Source organism: Cavia porcellus, unplaced genomic scaffold (genome assembly GCF_034190915.1).
Source record: "Cavia porcellus strain 051 isolate PalLab524CR breed Dunkin Hartley unplaced genomic scaffold, mCavPor4.1 scaffold_8, whole genome shotgun sequence".
In the NCBI taxonomy this organism is placed as follows: domain Eukaryota; kingdom Metazoa; phylum Chordata; class Mammalia; order Rodentia; family Caviidae; genus Cavia; species Cavia porcellus.
Genome location: NW_026947491.1, coordinates 3,959,189 through 3,974,030, shown reverse-complemented (window position 1 = coordinate 3,974,030; position 14,842 = coordinate 3,959,189). Strand labels below are relative to the sequence as shown.

The 14,842-nt window shown below is 42.0% G+C and overlaps 1 long non-coding RNA gene across 1 annotated transcript; it reads right to left on the bottom strand.

Annotated features, from left to right (window-relative positions):
• Window positions 1–1,596: 1,596 nt before the first annotated feature.
• LOC134477123 (uncharacterized) lies at window positions 1,597–14,834 on the bottom strand. The gene is made up of 2 exons (XR_010049020.1): window positions 10,336–14,834; window positions 1,597–7,790 (listed from the first exon to the last, which is right to left on the bottom strand). It is a non-coding gene; the product is annotated as an uncharacterized LOC134477123 (long non-coding RNA).
• Window positions 14,835–14,842: the final 8 nt, after the last annotated feature.

Here is a 14,842-nt window from a genome sequence, read left to right as displayed (position 1 = left end):
TTGGGGAGCCGTTTAAACCAGAAATCATCGAAAACACGTGCGTGCAGGGCTGCTGGCGGCAGGGCCTGGGAAAAATGACACCTGGCTCCGACCACAATTAAGTACACTAAGGCTGCAGTCATTTGCAGACTGGCATTACATTTCATCCCTGTGACCGAAACGCAACACGGAGGAGATTCTTCTAACACACTTTTCCTAGCCCTACTACAGTCTGTGACTCAGTAAACAACTCTCAATAAACCACTCCCAAGATCTGTTCAATTTTCTGCGTTTTCTAGTACTGTAGCCAACCCCCTAAGTAAATACAAACATTAAATAAATACATAAATACACAAATCGACAAGAGAAACTCCCCTCCCCCCAGTCTTGACACATAAAGCCATTCCCCAACTCGGCAGAGGGTTATTAGCTTTTTCACCCTAACCCTCCTGGATCTCTAAAATTCATACCACTTATCTCATGTACCGAACACTCCTCCGCGGCCGGCAGCCTCCGCCCACACTTTTGCGGGAGCCGGGCAGCAGAGGGAGAGCAGGAACGAAGGAAAGTGCAAGCAGCACCCACCCTAGGTAGGGCGGAGCCCGCACCGCTCTTCTCTGACAGCCGTCCATCCTTCCATCCATCCATCCACCGACCTCCACAGCAGGTCCGTGCGGGATCCGCCCGCCCCCATTTGCCGTGCCTAAAAAAGGTCTGCGACGACCTTTACGGCGGGTCGCGCAATCTACGACGTCCAGGCCGCGCCCTCACCCACTGCCCGCCGCCCCGCCCCCGTCCCCTAACACTAAAGCGGTAATCCTGACCCCCACCATGATGAAGGCTTTGGCTTACTTACTTAGGTGTTAGGGGTTTACTAGGGTGCGGTTCACGGACCGAGAGAAGGGGCACCGACAGAAAAGCACAGGTACACAGTCTAATCCCGTCTGTGGACTACCAAAGGTCACCATACATTCCTCACCCGTATATACGTTTCCTTAGGGATCGATTTCATGAGATCCAACCCACAGCAAACGTCACCGTTCGCAGGCCCGACACACGCAGTCTGATTGATATCGTCAACATTCTGGATTTCCAGTTTTTTCCCCCGTGTTTTTAAATTTTTGCAATCGAACGGCAAACGTCGCAGCACGCAGGCTCGAGATACAGTCCTGTCTAAGTGTATCGATAACCATCTCTTATTCCTGTGAAAAACTTCTGTACTTTCAGTCTTTCTGTCTCATCCTGCGTTCATGCGACCACACAGCGAACGCCGGGAATGGCAGGCAGGACCGACCCTCATAGGCGTATCTATGTATTTCTCTAACTCTACATCCATCTATATCAACGTCTACTTATTTATTCCTCTTTCCACCTATATTTTTATAACAGCATTTCGTATTTTTTTTTTCTTTTTATCGGTACCGGAGATCGAACTCACGACCGCCTGCTTAGCATTTTGTATTTTTAAGCTTTTTATTTTTCGTCTCTGGTTCATGCAATCGCACAGCAAACCTCGAGGCTCGCAGGCCCAGGACATTTCACGTTTTCCCATTGCTCTCTCAGACCTAACTGTTCACCGCGCTGCTACTTACTGACTGACTCAGTGCACACCAGTGATTCACTTAGTTAATGAGGTGGTCATTTTTATTTCTTTTTTGGAAGGGTCGGGCCAGTTCAAGCAGGAGGGCGGGCGGTCAGGTGCTGTCTTTAGCTACTAAAGATCTGCGAATTGAGGATCCATCCGCCCCTTTGAGGGCAGTCTAGGCAGAATCAATCGATCACCAGCTTCGTGGGGGGGACCTACGACCACACGGTGGCAACACCGGATACTTTTCCTCGTTCGATTGTCTCGTGACTCTGGTCGTCATGACTGACTGACTCACTCTGACTCGTCCAATGATTTACTCAATTCACTCCCCAGCAGCTTTTTGGGTGGTTTGTCCCTGTTTTCTGTTTGTCTCAGCATCGCTTTCACAGTTGCTGAGGCACTCGAGCCAGAGACAGCCCGAGGCTGCTCCCAGTCCCGTGTACAGTGGCCCTTCCCGGACCTTGTACAGCCTCCTCTGTTCTAAACTGCGGCATCTCACATGCTGGTCGTGGGGGGAGGATGCCAACTTCCCACTCCTTTTCCTTTTCCTCTTGAGGCTGCTCATGCAACTGGTTGCGGGTTGGGTGGCAGTGGTGACTTCCCACTCTGTATCCCTCCGTGTTGAGGGCCGCTGGTCACAGGGTAGGGGGCGTACTGTTTTCTGGACCCAAGATTGCTTGAATACCGTGTCTGCAATCTGTGTCCATCTCCTGCATTGGTCATTGGGCAGGAAGAGTCTTGCTGTTCCACTCCCTACTCTCTCTGCCATTGCCGAGGCCCCTAACCTTGTTGTTCCTAGGGGTTCCAGTTAGCTGCTAGGGTGCATGACAAATACAAAACAAAAAGAGAAACCAGCAGCCTGTCAAAGAGGGAGCAATTTCCCGGTCACTTGCCCCTGTGTGTGCTGGCAAAATTTGTTGCCAGGTTGTACTGCCCTCTGTTTGCAGGAAAGCAAAATAGGTAAGGGCCATCTATATAACCCAGATCTATCTTGTGTGAATTGTGTTTGCCACAGAATTGTAGTCTACCCGTTTTTTTATTTGGGGGGGGGGATGCTTTCCAGGAACGCGGATTCCTGCTCTGTGCAGGTAACAGACACATGGGTAGCCTGGTGGGCTTGATGATCCTTTTATAAAGTCCTTTGATCTCCAAGTCTACTTAAGATTGATTCTGACACCAGGACATATGTCTCTCCTTTTCTTCCAATTACCTTGTGTTTTTAGTTGATTTTCTCTGAGTAGCTCCAATGTGGCTCCTTCTTTATTCAGCTGTGTTGGATCCCCTCTCCTAACTTCTTCCTGTGGCTTATGACTTCATTTCCAGATGGTCCACAAATTCAGCACATTTCTAACAAGTCAGGAATTATATTTATTCTGTATCAAAGGGAAGGAGCTGTGGTACAGGTGAAAGCTGAGGCCCAGAGCCATGTTTACAGGCTTAGCCTCTATAAGGATCTTAAAATTTTTGCCAGTAAGGGAAAAAAGCTTGAATAAATTTTGTGTCCCGAAGCTGTGGTTTTCTTAAAATGTACAATTTTAACATTACAGCTTTCCTTGTCTGGTTTCTGTATTTTTTCTGTTGTACTTTGGCCTCTCACCAGGCCCAGTCACTTCCTCCCTCCCTGTAGGCTACCTTCTGGTGGAAACCAGATTTGCTGATGGGACCAGAGGTGGGCTCCTGGAGGGCTGGCCAGGACTGGGATGCTGTCCTTGCCTGACCTGGCAAGTACCTGCTCTTAGATAGCTCTAAGACCTGCCCCCTAGCCTCATACCTCCTGTTATTAGCACCCCAAACCTGTGCTGCCTGTACTGTGATGAACTCACTGACTAGGAAGGGAACCCACCTTCTTAGGCTGTGGCCATACATATGCAAACAATATGCACTGTGCTTCCAACTCAGTGGTGCTGCGTGACCTCCAACTAGCTCAGATTTTGTGGGCCTAGGCTGTTTGGAAGGAAAGGTGTAATTATTTGTACCTTGCCTAGTACCTAGTATACATTAGGTGCCATAAGAATGTTAAAAGTAAAACTTGTGTTCTCAGAAAATGGCACCCAAGACTGTCAGACTTCCTGGAGGGACTTGTTGCTCTCATTTGGCCCATCCCAGAAGGTGCACCTGGCCTTACCCCTAGAAAACAGAAACCAGACTGCAGGGGAGAAGAGCAAATGTGGTGTCCTCCTCCAGGGAATACAATTTCCCCAGCCCAGGTTTCTGCACCTCTCCCACCCAAGGACAAAGGTGCCCACTGGGGATGCAGTTAGAGCACAGAGGACAGGGTCACAGTACCCCTGAACTTCCTGAGGCCTGGGGTGGGATGGGACAGTGGCAACCACAGTGGGACACACAGGACAGACACACCAGGCAGGCGGGGCCTGGGCCTTGAGCTGCGTTGTGAGGGATGGAGATGGGCTGCACTAGCCCCGCTTGGCTAGCTTACATGGGGCTAGGATTGTGTCCCTGATGGGTCCCCCATTCCCGGGTCCCTGTGCCTAACTCTTAGCCTGACCATAGTCCCTGTATTATGGCAAGAAACTGTAACCTTTTCATATCTAATATATACAAGTGTGTGAGTCTTAACCCTAAATGTATAATTATTAGCTTTGAGCAGCACACATAGATGAGTTTTCCCCAAACCTTTGACATAACAAATATTTCTTAGGACACAGAAAGCACTAATCATATAAAAACAACAGTCTGGATATATAAACTTTAAAAATTCATTAAAGAATTAAAAAATAACATAAAAAAATCAAACAGCCCAATCAACAAATGATTCAAATAAGCACATCTCAAAAGAAGTACAAGTGACAATTAAGTATATGAAAGGCATCTGACATCTTAGCCAGTAGAGAAATACAAATCAAAGCTACAGAGATTTCCTTTCATCTCAGTCAGAATGAGTATTATCAGGAACACAGAAAACAATAAATGCTGAGCATGTGGGGGAAGAACTATCCTGCATTGCCAATGGAAATGTAAGTTAGGAAAACCACTATGGAAATCACTATGGATGTTTCTTAAAAAACTAAGAGAGCTGCTATCTGATCCAGCTGTACTGATTCTTGGTATCCAAAGGAATCAGCCTATTGTAGGCATAGCTGTATGCCCATGTTCATGGCAGCACAATTCAGAATAGTGAAGACATGGAACCAGACTAGGGAACCTACTCTTGGTTGCTGAACTCAGTTCATCCCAAAGTTGTGTTTAAACACCAAAAAGTTCAAGAACTAATGGACTAATGGAAAACCAAATAACTGTTTTTCAATCTTCCAAATTACTTATAAATTCATTTTTCCAGGACTTTAACAAATTTTATGATTTCTTTAATGCTATTGTGGTTCTCAGGTTTCCTCTTAGCTTTACTGCTGACATCACTTTCTTTGGAGCTACGGTTACAATATTTTATGCAAATAAAGTACAACAATGAGTCTTTTAATACATTAACACAAGCACTATGTATTATCTGAGAGAGAGCAGCACTTAGACTGAAGTGTCACCCCTCTGTGTCTCACTGCATGACTTACTCTCAGCCTACACAGGTTTTCTCAAGTTGGATTTTTGGTTCGATTATTGAGCAAAGTTACAAACACAAAACATTTTTTTTCCCCTGAAATTTGCCATTTGAGTAATGGAAAGTTCTAGCCTGGAGTTGTTTGACAATTGAGGTATCACTGCATATAAATATAAATATAAAATGGAGTACTATATGTTCGTAAGGAAACACAAAATTTTGTCATTTGCAGGAAGACTGACTGATCTGAAGACCACATTGAATAAAACAAGCCAGACTGGAGGGACAGATACGTGTTTTCCCTAATATATGTGTAATCCAAACAAGATGACAGGAAGTAGAAGGGAGACTATCAGAGAAGAGAAAGTGAATAAAGCAAAGGGAGTATAATAAAAGTAGGTAATGGGGGCTGGAAGTGATCAAAACACATGCACTCAAACAACGTGAAACTAGGGGGCAAGATGGGGCGAGAGGCATTATGAGGGGGTGAAAATTAGGTATGCTGTGTATGGATCAGCCAAAATGAAACCCATTAACCTGTATAGTCAATATGGACTGATAAAAAGATGCGAAGGAAAAACAACTTTTCTTTATTAAAATATAACACTGAGAAAGTGCACAAAAATCCTCTAAACTAGAAATATACATAATATTACATTTTCACATAATATTGCATATAGGGAAGCAATGAAATAATATTCCACTTACAGTATGAACAAGAAGTAAGATATTTCAATTCCAGTAATAATTCCAGTTTTTTTTTGATGAAATAAAAGGAAAAAATAGCCGGGGATTTAGCTCAGTGGCATATTCGTCTGCCTGGCAAGCCTGAGGTTGTGAGTTCAATCCCTGGAATCAAAAAAAAAAAAAAAAAAAAGGAAAAAATGGCTAGAAAGTTATACCTTATACCTTGTACTTGACTATAGCAGCTGTCATTAGGATGACAATACTAACTTAGTATTTTCATGTAAAACTAAGTTTTCTCAGGCTATGTTAGATAATGATTTAAAATTGAATCTCCAAGTCAAGCAGTCTGTTTTCATTTAAAGTTTATCAACTTTTTTTTGTTTGTTTGTTTTTTTCCTTTTTATCGGTACCAGGGATCGAACTCATGACTGCCTGCTTCCAAGGCAGGCGCTTATGTCGCTGAGCTAAATCCCCAGCCCTTATCAACTTTTCTTAATTGTGCATTTAAAAAAATCAGATTGGATTGGGTCAGTCAGAATTCTACAACTGGCCTTTTTTTAGTGGCTTTTCAAACAGACCTTCAGATAAAGGTTAAGAATACTGGAATAAAAATGAGGCCATGGGCAGCCCCAAATACCATAATAAGAAACATAACCTTAAAAATGTCCTGAAGCTGTGTGCTTGGGCAGCAGCTAAAATGTACACCCCTACTGCTGTTGAGGTTGCACTCTGTAACGCCGGGGAGCCCAACAGATGCAAGGCCTCCATTGCCTTTCCATTTGCCGAGGGCTCAGAACCGGAAACAAAAGCATAGGAAATGTGTGCAGAAAAATCCAAAGAAACCCCTATACAAATTACAAGGTTAATCATGGATAGGGAACTGAGATTGACCTTCCAGAATGCCATGAAACCTGTCACTTCCACAATTACAAAACTGACTGCATGTGTCACCAACAAGGCACACACTGGGTTAGGGATAAGCACCAAGGAGACCAGGAACATAGCTGCTGATGCAGCCATGACATTGCAAAAAGTGCTTTCCAGTACTCCCCCATACTGGTCAGAATATATGAGGTTATACACAAGCAAGGGACCTCACATTGTTTGGCTCCATCTGGTAACTGTTGTAACATTCACTTCTTTCTGACTGGGTTAGCAACATCTTAGTCCAAATGAAACCCTGGGGAGAAATGATTTCATTTGATGATGAAATATTACAGAAATATTGTCCATAAAAGAATTCCTATCATTAGAATCTTCACTGTTACCTTTCATATAGTGCATGTATGTCTGTAACCAAAACTCTGTAATATTTTTATCTACATACTTGTTTTCTTGAAAACCCACTACACATTTTTTCCAATTTTTGCCTTACATCTTCATCTCAGTATTTAACACTTTCAGTGACAACAACCATAACCCTGGGACATAATATGAAAAATAATCTTCCCTACATCATAATATGGTGTGATGTAGGAACCATCACTGGCCACCTTTCAAAGGCCCAAGCCTTTCTGCACTTATAACACCCATATATACTGCGTATCATGTACAAAATGTATGTCAGCACTATGAAAAACTTGGTCTTGGTGCGTGTAAGAAAAGGACCAAAATAGTCTCTAAAGAACACATTCATTGGGTGGACATCGGTTTCTGTCCATCTGTGACAGAACCAAAGGCCAGGCAGCAGGCCTTTTTTCATGAAGACCATTTTTGGTCTGGCTTTTCAACCACTGTAGGCAGACTACTTCTCTCTTACCATCTAGGGCCATAACTGCTCCAAACCAGGTGATGCTATAAAAATAGCAAAAAAGCAAGCTTATTCCTGTGTAGACACAAAAGTATGTATGGCCTTGGAAGAGCTCATGATCCCTGTATAGAAGGCCAGGACGTAGCTGACGGTGGTAATTGTGATGGACACTACCACATGTGTATAGGCCTTGGACATTCTCTTTCTTATGCTGTCCATGAGGCTGGTCTTCTGCCAGGCAGGAATCACGATGAACACATCATCAACACCAACACCTGTTAAAGAGGAACAGAATCTTCATACATGTTAATATATGTTAATGGTTAAGTAGACAGACCATTTTCTTTCTCTGTATCATTTATTCTGCATAATCTTTTTTTTAGACAAAGTCTCGCTATGCAGTTTGAGCAGGCCTTGAACTCACAACAATCCTCCTGCCTCAGCCTCCTAAGTGCTGGGATTACAGGCATGTACCATATCTGGCTACAATCTCTGCTTCAATACTATGTCTTCCATAATTCTTTCTCTTAGTTGCCTCTGAATTTACAACAGAGTTCATCAGGCCTTCCTCAGTAAAAAGTCTTAGTTTACATGCAGCATGGCATACTCTATTCCAAGTCTTTACTTGCCTACTATGAATTGGTTCCTTTCCACCATGAGATTTCCTGATTGGTTTGGAATAGAACGTAAGAACAGTTGAGGACTCTGAAATCACCAGTGAAGACTGGGAAAAAAGGAGACCAGGAAGGACAGTGTGAACCTGTTTCAGATAAATTGTGACTCCTTCAAACTTTCTGTGAGTGGACACACTTTCACTCTTGCATGCCTCTGCTTCCATGTACTGGTATCTCCTCAGTACTTGGAACTGAAATGTTGATCTTAACTTCAATTTACTTTTCATATTTTGGAGGTAAACAACTTTGAAGAAGTTAGGAGGGTACTGGGATTAGAACCTGGCCTCTAACTCCGACATGCCATGTGTGTGATCCGACATGCCAGGAGGTAGGAGGTGTACCTGGACATACAGCTGTGCAGCCTGCCACTCCCTCCACTCCCACACCCTATTGCTGCTGGCCAGGAGGCTTCACTCCTGCTCAACTGGGATAATCAGCTCTTGAACTGATATTTGTCAGACGTTTAAAAACTAATTTGGTTAATTATAGAAACTTTAATTGTCCTTATACATTTCTTGGCTAAGTTTTCAAAATCACACACACACTCTTATGTATGTACAGACCCCACAGAAATGGCTTATCATAAAACAGCAGCATATGCTTTAACTATAACTATTTATGACTTCAGGGTACACCCAGTGACTGTGTGTTCGGGGAGCTGTGCTCAGCAGGGCCAAAACAGACATCCAATCCACATGACTATCTCCTCTAGAAAACAAGGAACAGACTCTTCCAAGTTGCTTACTTTCTAAAATTAATGCCTTTGTTTTCTCATGTGCTCTGTTAAATAAACTCTGAAAAGTACCATGAAAACTAGGATTCCACTCCTCAGCGATGATTCCTATTAGGGCTTCAATGTATATCCATGTAGAATTTGTTCTACATAAACGTACACATAGCTATTTCTCTATTTCAAATGTTTTGTAGTCAGGAATTTTTATTTAATAGGTATATAAGACTGAATATCATTCCAATATATATATGGAATATCATTCCAATATATATATATATATATATATATATATATATATATATATATTTTTTTTTTTTTTTTTTTTTTTTGTCTTTTTCCTTTTTATCGGTACCGGGGATCGAACTCACGAATGCCTGCTTCCAAGGCAGGCGCTTATGCCGCTGAGCTAAATCCCCAGCCCCTGCAATATTTTACCTTTGCTACATTTGATTTGACAGATCTCAGCCTGATGTAATTGTTTCTGCCAGTTCCTCTCTGCCTGTGATCTTGCTTGATTGCGTGACCAGATTCTAAGAGAAATTGATGGGTCAAAAGTACTGTTTCTCTAAGTCTTTTGATTTGTTGCAAACTTGGCCTAAAAAATCTGTGTAGCAATTTACATTTTCCCACAGCATAATTAGAAGGGTATTAGGAGGGTTTTCCTTCGCACATAACCTTTTCCAAACCCCATCCGCTGGACTGAGTAAAAAAACAAGCTGTCACTTGTACTTTGATTTGTATTCCTTGATTTAATTGAGAGCTCAAATTATTTTTCTCAGATTTTCAGAGATTTCCATTGTTATGTGTGAATTATTATTTATGTTCTCTATTTGTCTGTTTGGGGTACTGGATTTTTCCAGCTCCAAAGACACATAATTGCATGGGATTTTCCTTTTTCCTGGCTCCTCACGTTGAATCTTTGCATCCACCTACAGACAACCCCTTCCCTCTATCTCATGTACACAATAATGTGCACCTTTGCATTTTTTGCTCAGCTAGAAGGAGAAATGGTGAATTTTTAACTATGGTCCCAAATGGTACTCCAATGTGCAGCATCAGACCAAAGCTGCTCACCATTGCCAAGACAGCAGAAGACACTCCTCAGACTGCAACCAATACTTTGCTACCTATGCAGCCCAATCTGTAAATTTTGAGGGAAATATCGTGGAATCTGTAGTGGCAGCTTCCTCACCGAAATTCCTGACCTGGACATTGGGGCAACAATTTCAACACTTGTCTGCTGGAGACTTTAAATTTCCAGGCACACTCTGAGATGGAATGGTAAGGATGGAAAAGCTAGTGATATATACTTTTACCAAACTTCTGGATGATTCCCATGCAGGGACCCAAGCACTAATCTACTGACTAGCATTTCAGAATCATAAAGATTTACTCAGTACTTGAGATGGGCACCTGCATTCGATATTCAGAAGGGCATGAATGGAAAATGACAGGAAAGGGAAGGGCTGCGTTGGTCCAGTTTCTGTTCCTATAATGAAATACTTGATGATGGATAATCTGTAAAGAAAAGAGGTTTATTTAGGTTCTGCTGTGGGGATCCAAGAGCATGATACTGGTACTGTGGCAGGCCCTGCTCATGGTGTCATAACCTGGTAGATGGCACCATGGTGGGAGAATGTAAGATGGAGAGAGCACCAGCCAGACAGGAAGCCAGACAGACTCAAGAGACTTGAACTCTCTATCACAACTTGCCATCACACAGCAATTATCCAGAGACCCACGAGAACTACCTAACTTCCCTTCAAGGGAGAAAGAACCTTATGACCTAACCTCTTTCCATTAGGCCCTGCTTCCTGAAGGTGTTACCATCTCCTCATACCACACTGGGACCAAGCCTGCAGCGTACAGACTTCTGGAGACACGCTTGGATCACACCCCGTCCACAGCAGAGGACCAGCAGTAGCAGAGACAGAACAGACCTAGTTACCTTCCTATCCACTCTGGAGCTCCAACTGGCCATGAACAACAACACAAATAGCCCTGCACTTCAAGGCTAGTTCATTATGCACTGTGGTAACAAAACATACAAAACCCTGGTTTTAAATTACTTTCAAAATTTTTTTCCACTGGTGAAGTATGCTCTGTAGGAAAGTTGCTATTAACTTGGGGAAAAAAAGGAGCTGAAACCTGCTGTATTTTGAATGCGCCTCTTTCCTTGTTAGGCCAACAGAAATGAGAATATAGAAGTTATGGTTGAAAAACCACACGAATAATTGTATTTTTAAAAATTCATTACAGGGCTGGGGATTTAGCTCATCGGCATAAGCACCTGCCTTGCAAGCGTGCAGCCACGAGTTCAATCCCTGGTACAAAAAAAAAAAAATTCATTGCAGTAAAAGAACATTGCCATTTAACAAACCCCTCCTCCACCACCACCAAATACTCTCCCTTGCTTCAAATACACTTCACTCTTTGCTCTTGTCCCTTTTGGATCAGTTCTGGAATTCCTCTTTCTGAGGTGTGTTTACTTAGGCTATAGTGGCTGCCTCAAATCCTGAGCTGATTCACAACACTGACTTCTCCTGTCATTTTGATTTTAGGGAAGAGCTGGAGGACTAATGGTGCCAGGTCCAGTGAATATAAGGTAGATGAAAACACAGTCTCATGTTTTCAGATTGTAGCACACAAACTTCTGGAGACACATTTGGATCCTATCCAATTCCTATCAGAGGGCGAACAATACCAGGGACGGAACACAGACTCAGTGGCCTTTTCACCAACTCCTGAGCTCTGCCTGGCCATGAATATAGCATAAAACAGCTTTCTATCAGAAAACACTTGGCAGCAGCATTCGCCGAAAAAGTTTTTTCATGACTTGCATATTCTCACAGAAGAGGCCTCCAGAACGGCTTCAGATACTGCAAGAACAACAGGCTAAGTGTTTTCAAAGGAAATAGAAGTTATTTTGAGGGGAATTAATGGCAATGAGTCTTTTGCTGTAATGAAATTTTAAATTTAAACATGCACCCTACATTTATTTATCTATCTATTTTGGTCTTTTCGAGGAAGGGTCTCACTATGAAGTGCACGCTGGCCTTGAGCTCGCTTTGTAGCTCAGCCTGGTCTTGAATTTACAATGATCCTCCTGCCTCAGCCTCCCAAGTGCTGGGATTACAGGCATGTGCCACCACACTTGGCATCACTACACATTTAGATCGCACCTATAAGAAGACATTTTAACATATGATTCTGGACTTTATCTCTACAACATCCACAACACTATGCTTTAAAATATTGACAATGACCTCGAGTGTTATTTTTACTTGCTGAAAATTGCTTCCAAACAAATGGCTGATATTTACCCTCCAGATTTTTTAATAGGGGGGAGAAATCAAGTTTGGACTTGAAATCTAAGAGAGACAACTGAGGAGTACGTTCAATGATTCCAAAACAGCAGGAACATAATTGAAGTCCTTCAGACAAGGACATATTAAACATCAAAAATTGTACACATACATATTACACATACACTGTGACGGGGCGACATTTAACTATAAAAAAACTTCATATTACACATACATTGCAGTCACATTTCACTTTTTTCCTACCTGTAAATGCTATGAATTAAAATTCGGAATCCAAAACAACATGGAAATGCAAATTACAAAGCACAAGTAAATTGCTCTTTTATAATAAACTTCTATGAACCATCAATGTTGGTGTGCATGAGTTTAGAATAAGAAAAAAACAAAATGAACAAATCAGAAAGATTAATGAAGGTAAAGTGTTACACGTGACACATTTCTTCCCATTTCTTTTTTTGAGCCTCTGTGCTTTTCTGATGTGAAACTTGGAGGACATGGAAAGTGATGGGTATTGGTGGTGATACTAAGGAACTGGATGTTAACTTGAATTTCTTTAAATCTCCTTGCATTTGATGTTCATTAGACAATGGAAGGCAACTTGTCCTCTATGTTGTTCCTAATTTTTATGTTGCTTCAGTCTTTCAATTTGGGGCAATGATTATCAAAATCCCAAATACTTTTTCAAAAAGTCTTTCTAGTAAGATCTAACACTGAATAGGGAAGAAGTGGGAATTTTGAACATAGTTGTCTCCTCTTATTTATTGTTTTGCTTTCTGTGGTTTCAGATTATCTATAGATAATTATGGTCCAAAAATATTAAGTGGGAAATTCTAGAAAAGAACAATTTGGGGCTGGGGATTTAGCTCAGCGGCATAAGCGCCTGCCTTGCAAGCAGGCAGTTGTGAGTTCGATCCCAGGTACCCATAAAAAGGAAAAAGACAAAAAAAAAAAAAAAAAAAAAAAAAAGAAAAGAAACAATTCCCAAAGATCTCAAGCAAAAATATGTAGATTGAAAGGGAAAGTACAGAAAAAAGATACTCCATATAAGCAGTAAACAAAAGAAAGGCTATGTTAATTATCACTTTCAGTAACAAGTAAAACATCTGGCTGAGATCCGTAAGGACACTGGGAAAATGAAGAACTCTATGAACAATTAGACCCTGCAAAGTACACAGACATTCAGCTCAACAACAGTAGCACACACTTTTCTCTCAAGGGCACTGGGACATTCTCTAGGACAGGCCATGAGGTAAACTGCAAAACAAGTCTGAACAAATTTTTAGAAACAAACTAAAAAGGCACCTTTCATAACCAACAGGGGAACAAAGCTTCCTATCGATAGTAGAACAACAGGGGCTGGGGATTTAGCTCAGTGGCATAAGCGCCTGCCTTGCAAGCAGGCGGTCGTGAGTTCGATCCCCGGTACCGATAAAAATGAAAGAGACAAAAAAAAAAAAAAATAGTAGAACAACAAATGGAAACCCAACTAACACACAAAGCTTCAGTAACAGACTAGTAACCAATAAATCAAAAAGAAATCACAAGAGACACTAGAAAGCACTCTGAAGGTCAGAAATGAACATGCAACATACCCTAACTTATAAAGTGACAACAGTGCTTGGAGGGAAATATATGGATATAAACACTGCGTTAAAAAAAAAGAAAAACATCAAAGCATTAACAACACAACATTTTGTGGAACTAGAAAAGAGAAAAAGCAAACACAAAGCTAACAGAAGTGTCTTAGTCTGTTGTGTCTGCTATAACAAAATATCTCAGAATAAGTATCTTAAAAACAACAGAAGCTCACAGTTCTAGAGGTAGATGGGCCCCAATCAAGCTGCTGGCTGATTCAGTATCTAGAGAGAGCTCACACCCTTCGTTTCATAGATTGTTCCATCCTCACTTTGGTGGAAGGCAGTAACAGGCTACTTATCACTCTTATCATATTCAAAATCTCATGCTAATCATCTTCCAAAGTGCCTACCTCTTAATACTATCATACTGGGAGTTAGGCTTCAAGGTAAAGATCTCAGGAAGACACCAACATTCAGACCACGGCAGCAAGCAAGCAAGAACAGTGATCAAAACACCAGTGTTTAAAACAGATTAAATAGAAACCAGAAAAGCAATGGGACCAATATACCAAAAGCTTGCTCTTTGAAAGGATCAATAAAATTGACTACACTTTATCCAGAATGACAAAGAAAAATAAGACAGAAGACACAAGTAGGCATAAAAATGAAGGCATTCTCAAATTCAAGAGAAATAAAAAAGATTGTAAGATACAGACATGGTGGCATATGACTATAATCCTAGTAAGAATTGCAAGGTAATTTGATTACAAAACCAAACCCAAAATGAAATGAGAATCTTAGTGTCCCTGCTAAGCAGACCTAGCTGTTGGATGTAAGACTTACCTGGTCCACAGGAACACCCCCAAGGGCGTGATTTGTGATGTCCTCCTGTGTTAATCTGAGGAAGCTGGATAAAGCACCAAACACAGCAGAGCACTCCAGTCTGGGGCCAGGGACGGCTCCAGCGGTCAGAAGTCCTGCAGGCCCTCTCCCCAGACCCCCAGACCCCCACCTCCC